The 9,976-nt window shown below is 37.7% G+C and overlaps 1 pseudogene; it reads right to left on the minus strand.

The window, feature by feature from the left end:
* Positions 1-336: 336 nt before the first annotated feature.
* LOC139884252 (rho GDP-dissociation inhibitor 1-like) lies at positions 337-1,934 on the minus strand (annotated as a pseudogene).
* Positions 1,935-9,976: the final 8,042 nt, after the last annotated feature.

Raw genomic sequence — 9,976 nt, forward strand, 5'->3', positions numbered from 1 at the left:
TCTTTCATTTGCATTGGGGTTGGCTGGAAATAATCTGAAATAAATTGTCGGACGATAATAAAAATGAGTAAATAAAATAAATTAATTATATAAACTGTAATACTTAAAAGTTCAAAAGAAATTGAAATTTAAGCATTAAGCAATAATAAACCATCACTAATTTAAACAAACAAAAAATATTTAAAACTCATTGATAACCGGTGTTTCTTTCTAACATCTCAATTCGCAAGAAATCAAATTCTTTTTCTTAAAAAGGTTGGAACTTTAAGCTGGCAAAACTGGTTGAATAAAAAGAATAACGTTAGACTAATAGGATCATTCTTGAGAAGTAGCAACTCAGTCCTTGCGGATGTCAAAAGTGTAGTTGATCTCCAAGTAGCACTTGTTATCGTCATCAAGAAACTGAAACAAAATACGACATAAAATTATTATTAATAATAATCCTACTTCATTTATATATTTCAAATCCCATTCCATTTTCTCAAACAATTCAAATCAAAAGCCTCAAACAGGAAGTAGGCAGATAGAAATCTATATCTTATGAATAATAATTATACAGTTGAGAAGAGGATCACAAACAAAGTCATTGGTGCAGTATATGAGCCATATTTGCTATTGCTATATAATGAGCTCAAACTACACTTGAAAGACTATCTGACATTCCATTTCATTGTTATACTAAATAGAAGAGTCTGGCATTATCATAAATTCAAGAAATGAAAGTGGACGCAAATCCAACTTATGACTGATATCATGTGCAATAGCATCAAATTGTATATTGTGAAATGATGAATATATATAGTAGTATATAATTTTCGGACAAATAATTTGCATAAGAGCTTGACTGACTGACCTTTGTTTTTGCATAATACGTCCCTCTGGCGAACAAACCCGAAGGAGTCATTTCTTCTGGCATCACATGAACATAAGGCTTAGGCTGAGGACTGAAAGTTCCTAACATATCCTTTGAGCTGTCCACTATATAAATAATAGTATAATTTAATTAATAAATTGTGTTTAACTATACATGCCTCATGAAATTAAACTATTATAATGAGAAAAGCAAATGAATTAACAATAACTATCAATGCATTTTTAACATAAGAGGGCTTATTATATATATCACCTTTCATGCCAGTTTTCCACACAGTGTTGGGTACTTGAGTCTGGATACAATGTTATTGCTTATATGGAAGGTGAATTGCAAATTATAATGGCTACCTTCCTTCAATGTAAACCATAATCCTTTCGGCTTATCGTCTTCCGGAACCGAAAGAACAATCTCAGGTCTGTTTGGAGACAGGATCCACAGACTTACATCTTAACTTCTGGTTCGAGGGTTTCTGAAATCACGAAAACACCAAACAATTCATAATTTTTTTAAAAAAAAAAAAATTTGAAAAATAATCTTAAATTGGATGGAGGCTTCATAACATATTCATTTTGTTTGAAGAAATAAAAGACACAAACAAACATTAATTTAATTCACATTGTAAGTTGGAAATTTCAAAATCAAAGTCAAGAATGTCACAGTTAACCTCCTATGGGTGTCAAAATCTACAGTTCCAAGAAGCTGCTCCTTCCACTTTCTCAGGCTCTCATCATCTTAAGAAAGAGATAAACAAAGCAAATAATTATCAACAGAAAAAACTAATTTTATTTGTCAAAACTTTAAGACAAGACAATCCAAAAACCTTATCCCTTTCAATTTATTCTTTAAGGGTACATTGAGGATCCAATTGAATATTGTTTGAGTTCTCATCATCAGTTTCTTGATCATTATCCATAGAGGACCCACCAGGATTCTTCCCTAAATCTGCCTTCTTCTCATCCTCTTTAACAACTTCCTTATTGTTATTATTATTATCATCCAAATCCATATTGATATTCAAATTATTACTGGAACTTGATTTAGCCACAACACCCAAAGACATAAACTCATTAATAGAAAAAAACTCCAAAATTATATTATTATTGTTATTGTTTCTTACAATGTAATACCGACACGAAAAACTCAAATCCAAGTGTGGAACAATGAACTTGAAACAAAAGGGGTATTGCACAAAGTAAAAAAAATAATGGGATTTTGTCTTGAGTTTTTTGTGGAAGTGGGTTGTTGAAATTTTCTTTTAACATGAATAAGTTGTTTGGAGAAATGGTCTTTGTATTGTGGTGAATGAATGGTGATCCGAATTGTTAGAGAGAGGTCGTGGAGGTCATTTATTAATGCATGGGAAATGCTTCAATATTATTTAGAATGAATGAATGTTTAAATAAAATAATCCTAAGATTAGGTGGGGTCTGATAATTAATTGGACACTATAATTAGCCTGTTAGGGGCTTTAACTTATCACTTACTTGCACACATAGAAGAAAGGAAAGGAAATTCATTAAAATGAGGACTACAAATCTAAAATATTTGACTTGTTACTTACTTGCACACACCTAAAGTTTTGAACTTTTCTAGTTTGTCACCTAAACATTGAATCGTTATGACCTGTTACTTGAAGCGAAAATTCTGGTTGCAACTTTTAGAAGTTTAGGTCGTAGTTTGAAATGTTGACCACAGTTTAAGTATCTAACTTGCTATTATCCCAATCTAAAATCAAAAAAAAAGAAGAAAAAAAAGAAAGTTTAACGTTGATTTAATTTAAATTTATTTGGTCCATTGTTATTGCATTGGTAGCGCAAGTGGTGGCTCCAACTTATACTATATACTACAGTAGTACACATCTCTACTTTTCTTTGGGTCCTTGTTTCAAACAATAAAAGTAATTGGGTCCTCAGTCTTTTGTCAGACCAAACTTAAGGGGATTTTACCTATGAGAATGTTAATTCAATTTTATTGGAAAATGTAGCAGCCCAACATCTTCACTGAAGATCTTTTTATGAAAATTATTTTGGAACAACATTTTACTTCACTCACTAATACACTAATAATATTTGACAATTAAGAAAGAAAAAATATTAGTACAATATTATATATGTTTGTATATATTTTTTACTTTTTAATCTTTTGGAATTTAAAAAAATAAAAATACACTAATATACATAATAGTAGAATTGTAAATCTTAAGGAAAAAGTACCTAACACTGAACTGAGGAAATATTGAACTAAAAATACAGTTAAATACATAAATATGTATAAAATACAAAACGTGAACACAATATGTGGTCGTTGGTGTGAGGTGGACAAAAATAGGAATATCGGATACATTGTTTCCGATTTTGCTTAGTAATGGTGATTAGGCTTAATTAAAACCATAATCGGGTTCAATGTAACCGATTTACATCATTAGCACATCATTACCCAATTATTATCGTTTGCATAATCGAAAATATTGTTTACGTTTTTGCTTTCCTTGGAATTAGATACTCGGTAACACGTTTGCGATTTTGCTTTTGCATAATCGACAACATAGTTTTCGATTTTGCTTTGCTTTAGTCACTTGTCAGTGTCCAAGCTGTGTAATTGGCTGTGTAATTGGCTGTTTCAGTGTACAATGTAATTGGCTGTGTAATTGGATGTTGATTTTGCTTTTGCATAGTTTTCACTTTGCTTTTACATAGTCAATTGTGTAGTGTGTCAGTAGTGTCCACACTTGTAATTGGCTGTTTAAGGTGGTGGTGCTTGGAATTGCCCCGTTACATGCAAAATCAACATCTGTCGACGCCCCGTTACATGCAATGGATTGCCTTCAGATAACCTGCCCGCTCCATCTCTTATCTATACAGTATATCTCTTTCATTTGTGTTCTATCTCTTTCATTTATGTGCATATAAGAGAGTCCCTTTCAAGAAAATAGAGTCTCCTTCACAATTCTCTTCACTACTCTCTCGTTATAATCTCTGTATCACTTTCCTTTCTCTTCCGAAATCAGAAGCCTCTATATAATTTTTCTACACAATTCTTTATATTATTAAGGTATGATTTCTTTTTCTTTCTATATTTTATTTATGATTTGTAAGTAATTGTCACATGTTATTATATTTAATGTATGGATTGAAATTCATGTAGGTATTATATTTTGATTTCGATTAAATTTATCCTAATCAAAATGTTGTATATGGTATATTTTGATTAAATGATTTTATGAATGTAATATTGATTGTTGAGAGTATGTAATTAGTTGATACATTGTATATAGAATTTTATCATATCTTAATTTTATAGATTGTTACATGTTATTATATTTAATGTATAAATTGAAATTCACGTATTAATTCATTTTTTTTAACCGAATTGTTGCTTCGATATTTTTCCATATATTTCCTTTAATCAAAATTTTGTAAATGATGTATTTTGATAAAATCATTTTATTACTGTAATATTGATTATTAGGAGTATTTAATTAATTGATATATTACATATGGAAATTTGTTTTCGTTTAATTATAAATCTGTAACTACTGGACGTGTCATGTTTTTAAATACCTTACGTTAATAGTCCTTATTTATTATTTGGTTGTATTTCATACAAATAATAAGTAATATTTATTCTCGTGTAGATTATGGAGGCGTCTACATCAGGTGTGGCCCAGAAAACTTCGTGGGTGTTGCAGGGACCTGAACTGGACGGTCTTCTGTGGATGCAGCCCCAGCACCGATCTGCTCATATATTTCGCGACGAATCATTGTACGACCATGGGTTGACTGTCAGAAGGGCGGATAGGGTTATCTGGGATTTACTTGGAAGTTTGGAATACTGTCCGGACACCGTCCGAGGACAAATCGACAGGCTTGGGTTCGGGTTGTTCACCAGGATCGGTGGAGTGCATTATGACCATCATTTAATTACGGCGTTGGTTGAGCGCTGGCGCCCGGAGACGCACACTTTCCACTTCTCCATGGGAGAGGCCACAATTACGTTACAGGACGTGGAAGTCCTGTTAGGCCTACGTGTGGATGGTGATCCGGTCATAGGATCGGACGAGACACCCCAGGATCCACCAGAATTCTGTCAGAGGTTGTTCGGCTTCATTCTAGAGATAAAGAAGTCGAAAGTAGCTCTTAACAGCCTGTATGGCCATTTTTTTCACATTTAACCAATCTGCCCCGGCCACTCAAATTCAGGCGTTGCAGAGGGCCAGATGCTTCGTCGCCTATTTGCTTGCGGCATGTTTGTTCAATGATAAGAGAAGCACACATGTAGATATGTTCCTATTAACGCAGATTGAGGATTGTACACGCATGTGGCAGTCTTAGTTGGGGTAGCGCCCTTCTCGCGCATACGTACCGCAAATTGTCTGCTGCTGCACAATTTGAGGCTAGAGATATTGACGCATGTGGCCTCCTCATCCAGACATGGGCTTGGGAGAGGATTGTTAGGATCAGACCGCAATTTCGTTATGGTCATGTAGCGCCAATTGATGGTCTTCCATTGGCCGCGAGGTTAGCTTACGTGGATAAATCATTTCAATTCCTTATCCTTTTCATGTTATTATCTCCTAATGTTGTAATATAATGTTTCGATATGTAATTTCTTTATTAGGTGGAGTAGGTACCTCAAAAAAACACAGGTGGCTAGCCACAGCCTTGTGGCAATCAGGGATCAGCTGTCGTGGTTGGGCATTGACGATGTAAGCTCCCCTCATTCGATCCCTATTTTTCGTCACTTTAATTATTTGTTGTTCAGCAAATAATTGTAATCCTTAACTGCCAATTTTAAATTTCCATTCATTTCAGTTCGATTGGACTCCCTACGACAATCTGTACAACATACTTCCTGACAGGTGTCGTGCAGACATGATATCTGGGGGTCTGTGACCTATCTCCATTACTACCATATCGTGGAGCCACAACAACCAGACAGGGTCATGCGGCAGTTTGGATTGGTGCAGCCTATTCCCGCAGACCCTATTCTTGATCGAGAAACCCAACGTCATCTACAAGCATTGAGGAGGTCATGGAAGAGTAGGAATTGGGCTGAGAGGCATGCCACATACATTGACCGTTGGAACATGCAGGCACATACGTCGTCTGCGGTATGGCTGTTGGGTTTGTGACGGTGGACAATGAATATTTTGATTGGTACAATAGGAGGACAGTCCACTTTGTTGAAGATCCTAGTCACAGGCGTGTACGACCGGTTACCGTGGTCACACTTCTGTGGCACGATCCGTGGTGCGTATATTTTAATTACATCAATACTATACTGATCTTTTGATTGAATTCAATATTTAATAAATCTTATTTTTTGTTTTTAAAAAATTTATTGCAGATGGGTACTCTTAGCCGAATATTTAGAAGGGGCCAGCGGAATGATGTATATTCTAAATGGACTGCAGAAGAAATAACGGATACGTATCTTGCTACGGGAACACAGGTCTCTGATTCGACAATCAGATTAGGTCAGGGATACACACAAGTGGATCCGTCCGAGGCACAAGACTTGCCCCACGCTAGGGAGCGGTCTGCCCGCCGCAGGGCCATCGAGCCGCAGCAGACCATCCTCCTCGTGCCGAAACACCTCCTCCTCCTCCACCACCAGAGGTGGTTCCGCAGATGTCACATAGCCAATCCGCAGGTGATACGTCACAGGGGTTCGTTCCAGGATTGTCATATGATTTTTTTGCATCAAGTTCACACACGTCAGTCACTCCTCCGCAATTTCCGGCATATGCTGATTATCCGGTATCTCAAGATGTGGCTTCGCTCCTAGATGACCCACAATGTCTTTCACGTCCAATTGAGCGCGATTTTCTTCAAACCGGACGTCGTCATTCCATGAGTACTGAGTACCCGGCTACAAACCTTATCCCCAGTTTCAAACACCGGTACTCGATGATACGAACCGTGTTGGTTTTGGAGCTCATACGGTTTCACCTACCGAATTAGGTTATGGATTATATGCAGGATCGTCTAGATATGCCCAATCAACGTACGAGCCTGAGAGTGACGATAATCCGAATGTGGCAATTCCTAGACAGCGTTATCCAGTGCGTCAAAACAGAGGGAACCCCCCCTAGATTACCCGGAAGTTGTTCCGATCCTAGACATATGAGAGCGGGACATGGCCATCATTTAGTTAATTTTTAAAACCGATCATATGTATTTATGAAATATTTCTGCATTTTTAACGTGTCTTGATGATCTTATTTCGATTTTTATCATCCGGTGTTAGTTATGGAATTTTTTCAAGTTTTGATTTATTTATTTTAATACACTTATTTCGATTTTTATCAGAATTATTACATATTTTTTTTATTAACCATGAATCAGACTTCATATTAGATTATCCATCGAATACTACCAACATAATTCGTAAAGTATATACCTTAATTAACAAGGAGATGAAAGGCATTTTATCTTGAAAGGAACTTAATTAAGAACATGAACATAATTAACATGAAGACAAATTATATTTATTTTTAGGAATCGTATCAACGGCAATCCGATCAATCGTCATCTTGATGATCATCATCGGAAGATGGGATTTCCATGCAATCCGTACAGGTCGTAAATCATGTTTGTCGGGACTCTGTCTGATGGGGGTCGACTAATCTTACAGCCAGTAATGATTATGATCGAAACTACCGCACCGACTGCACGAAGGTGGTCTGCGGCCTTTCCTGTTGGCGTAGTCCATTGCTCCTTTTCGTCTTAAAAATCTCTTCCGACCAGGACCGGAATTACGAACCATCCGACTATCATCAGGTAACAGCTGCCATTCTACATTTCCGGACCACATGTCATCATCCACGGGGTTTAAATCACCGCTGAATTGTTGCTTCCATCCCTCTGTTGTGTAGTACGGAGCAACTAAATCCATGGAGTCGTACTCAATTACTGCAGCAACGGGCCATTGCATGCGAACAAGGGATCCGGTATGTCTCCCACTTACCGCATGTGCATTTGCACTCTCCGAATCGAACCGTATGCTTGTTTCCCCCGTACCCAGGACCACGTATAGCAGTTCTCACGGAATATTTAAATTCATCTGATCTGAATTTCTTCACCGTGTGCTTTTCTTGCTCGTAGCCTGTACCTCTCATACTTCTCCATATGTATAGGTGCAAGGACTTTGCCCCAATATTTACTTTTTGTCCGGTCCTCATCAAAAATTTTAACAGTTTTTTCATGCGTTACCTGTACGAAGGCCCTAATCGGTAACAGACGGTCACAGCGCAGCACGTTGTTGTAACTCTCTGCATTGTTCGATGTAGTTATGCCCCACCAGTAGAATCCGTCTCCGAATAATGTCCATTTCTCGATTGGCAGTTTTCGAAGCCAATTACAAGCGGCTTCACTTATATTTTGCAAAGCGTCCCATGCATCACGGTACTTACGCTGTTGAATCTTTGTAGCGACGTTCCAACTTTGAGATTTCACCCCTTTCGTTTTTTAATCTTCGAAAGCAGATTTGCTCGAACATGCAATATACAATACCTGTGAAAAAATGGTAAATTAAAATTTGTCATCTGCAATTGAAATTGATATGGCTTGTAATCCTCAATGATTTTATCATTACCTGTGAACTCCCCAACCGGGAAATTTTTCATCAAGCTTGTCGATTGCAGCCAGGATGCCCTTATGACGATCTGATATGATACATGTGACCCTACGCCTCAAAACAAATTTCTTAAGGTATTTTAGGAACCAGTACCAACTGTGTGTTGACTCTTCGTCTATGATGGCGTATGCGACGGGCACAATCCTTCCGTTTGCTGTCTGGACCATCGCAACAATCCCTTTTCCCTTGTATGCACCACGAAGATGCATAGCATCGACAGTAACTACTGGGGGACTGTGGTTAAAGGTCGGTCTTGTGGCTCCAAAAGACCAGTACACGTACCTGAATAAATATACATAAGTAAATATGTTGTGTAAATTTCTTAGCAAATGAAAAAAATATAATAACAGGGTTCAAACCTAAAAATCTTTTTCGTAATAGGTACACGTCCGTCCACCTTATGGAACTTCCACCGAACCTTTGTCCCATCATTAGAGTCTTGAAGCGCTTTCATGTAACTGGGTAACTCGCGGAAATTTGACTCCCAATCTCCGTACACCATATTCATCGCTACTCTCTTTCCGTCCGACGCCTTTTTCTTTCCAATTTGAACGCCGTATTCTCTTTGGACGTCCCGCTGAATATTCTTTATCTCGTAATTTGGACTCTCTCGTATCGTGTCCGCTATGACATGGGCGACAAGACTTTGTGACACATTCATGTCGTTGCCTCTGGTACTTACTCCATGGCAATTGTGCTCAGGACACCACACAACCACTTTCCAAAAATTAGTTTCGTTGTTCAACGACACTCGGATCCTCCAATTGCAATCAATACCGTGACGTCGCTCTACGGAATAGTCATGCTTGCGCATAAGGCACTCTGCAACCCATGTTTTCTTGTTACTCTCTTTAACGTAATAGCCTCTTCCCCTTTGGGCAGACCACCTTGCTATCGCATCATTAATCTCTTTCTTGCCCTTGCTAAAATTTGTTTCGATTGTTATCGAATTAGGATCGCCTGAGTACTTAGCTGGTGGAGGTGTCATGCGGCGATTTGATACGATGTCAGGTCCTTCCATATTGCTATACACGTGATAAGTAGGTCGTTCGTGTGTTACGGCTGGCTGGATGTAATCCTCGTCTTCAGATGTTTCCTCGTCGTCAGAAGTCTCGTATTCCTCGCAGTCTTCTTCCGACTCAATCATAGGGAGTCCGGACAATTCTTCCTCGTCACTCTCGACTCCATTGTCGTCCTCTTCGTCACAAATGTTTACTTGAGACCTACTTGATTGTACGTCGTTATGGTATCTAGATGTTTCTGCAGAAGCGACGGATATGAAGACTTCACGACTAATTGTCGCAATTCGATATATCCACGATAGTGAATCGTTATCATGTATGACTATAGGAGCTTGCCTTTCACCGTTGCCGTCCGTGTATACAAATTGGAGATACAGCTGCACCGAGTCTTCCAGATGAATACCAATACTATTATACATTAATTCTAAAAATTCTTCGTAAT

Source organism: Rutidosis leptorrhynchoides, unplaced genomic scaffold (assembly GCF_046630445.1).
Source record: "Rutidosis leptorrhynchoides isolate AG116_Rl617_1_P2 unplaced genomic scaffold, CSIRO_AGI_Rlap_v1 contig525, whole genome shotgun sequence".
In the NCBI taxonomy this organism is placed as follows: domain Eukaryota; kingdom Viridiplantae; phylum Streptophyta; class Magnoliopsida; order Asterales; family Asteraceae; genus Rutidosis; species Rutidosis leptorrhynchoides.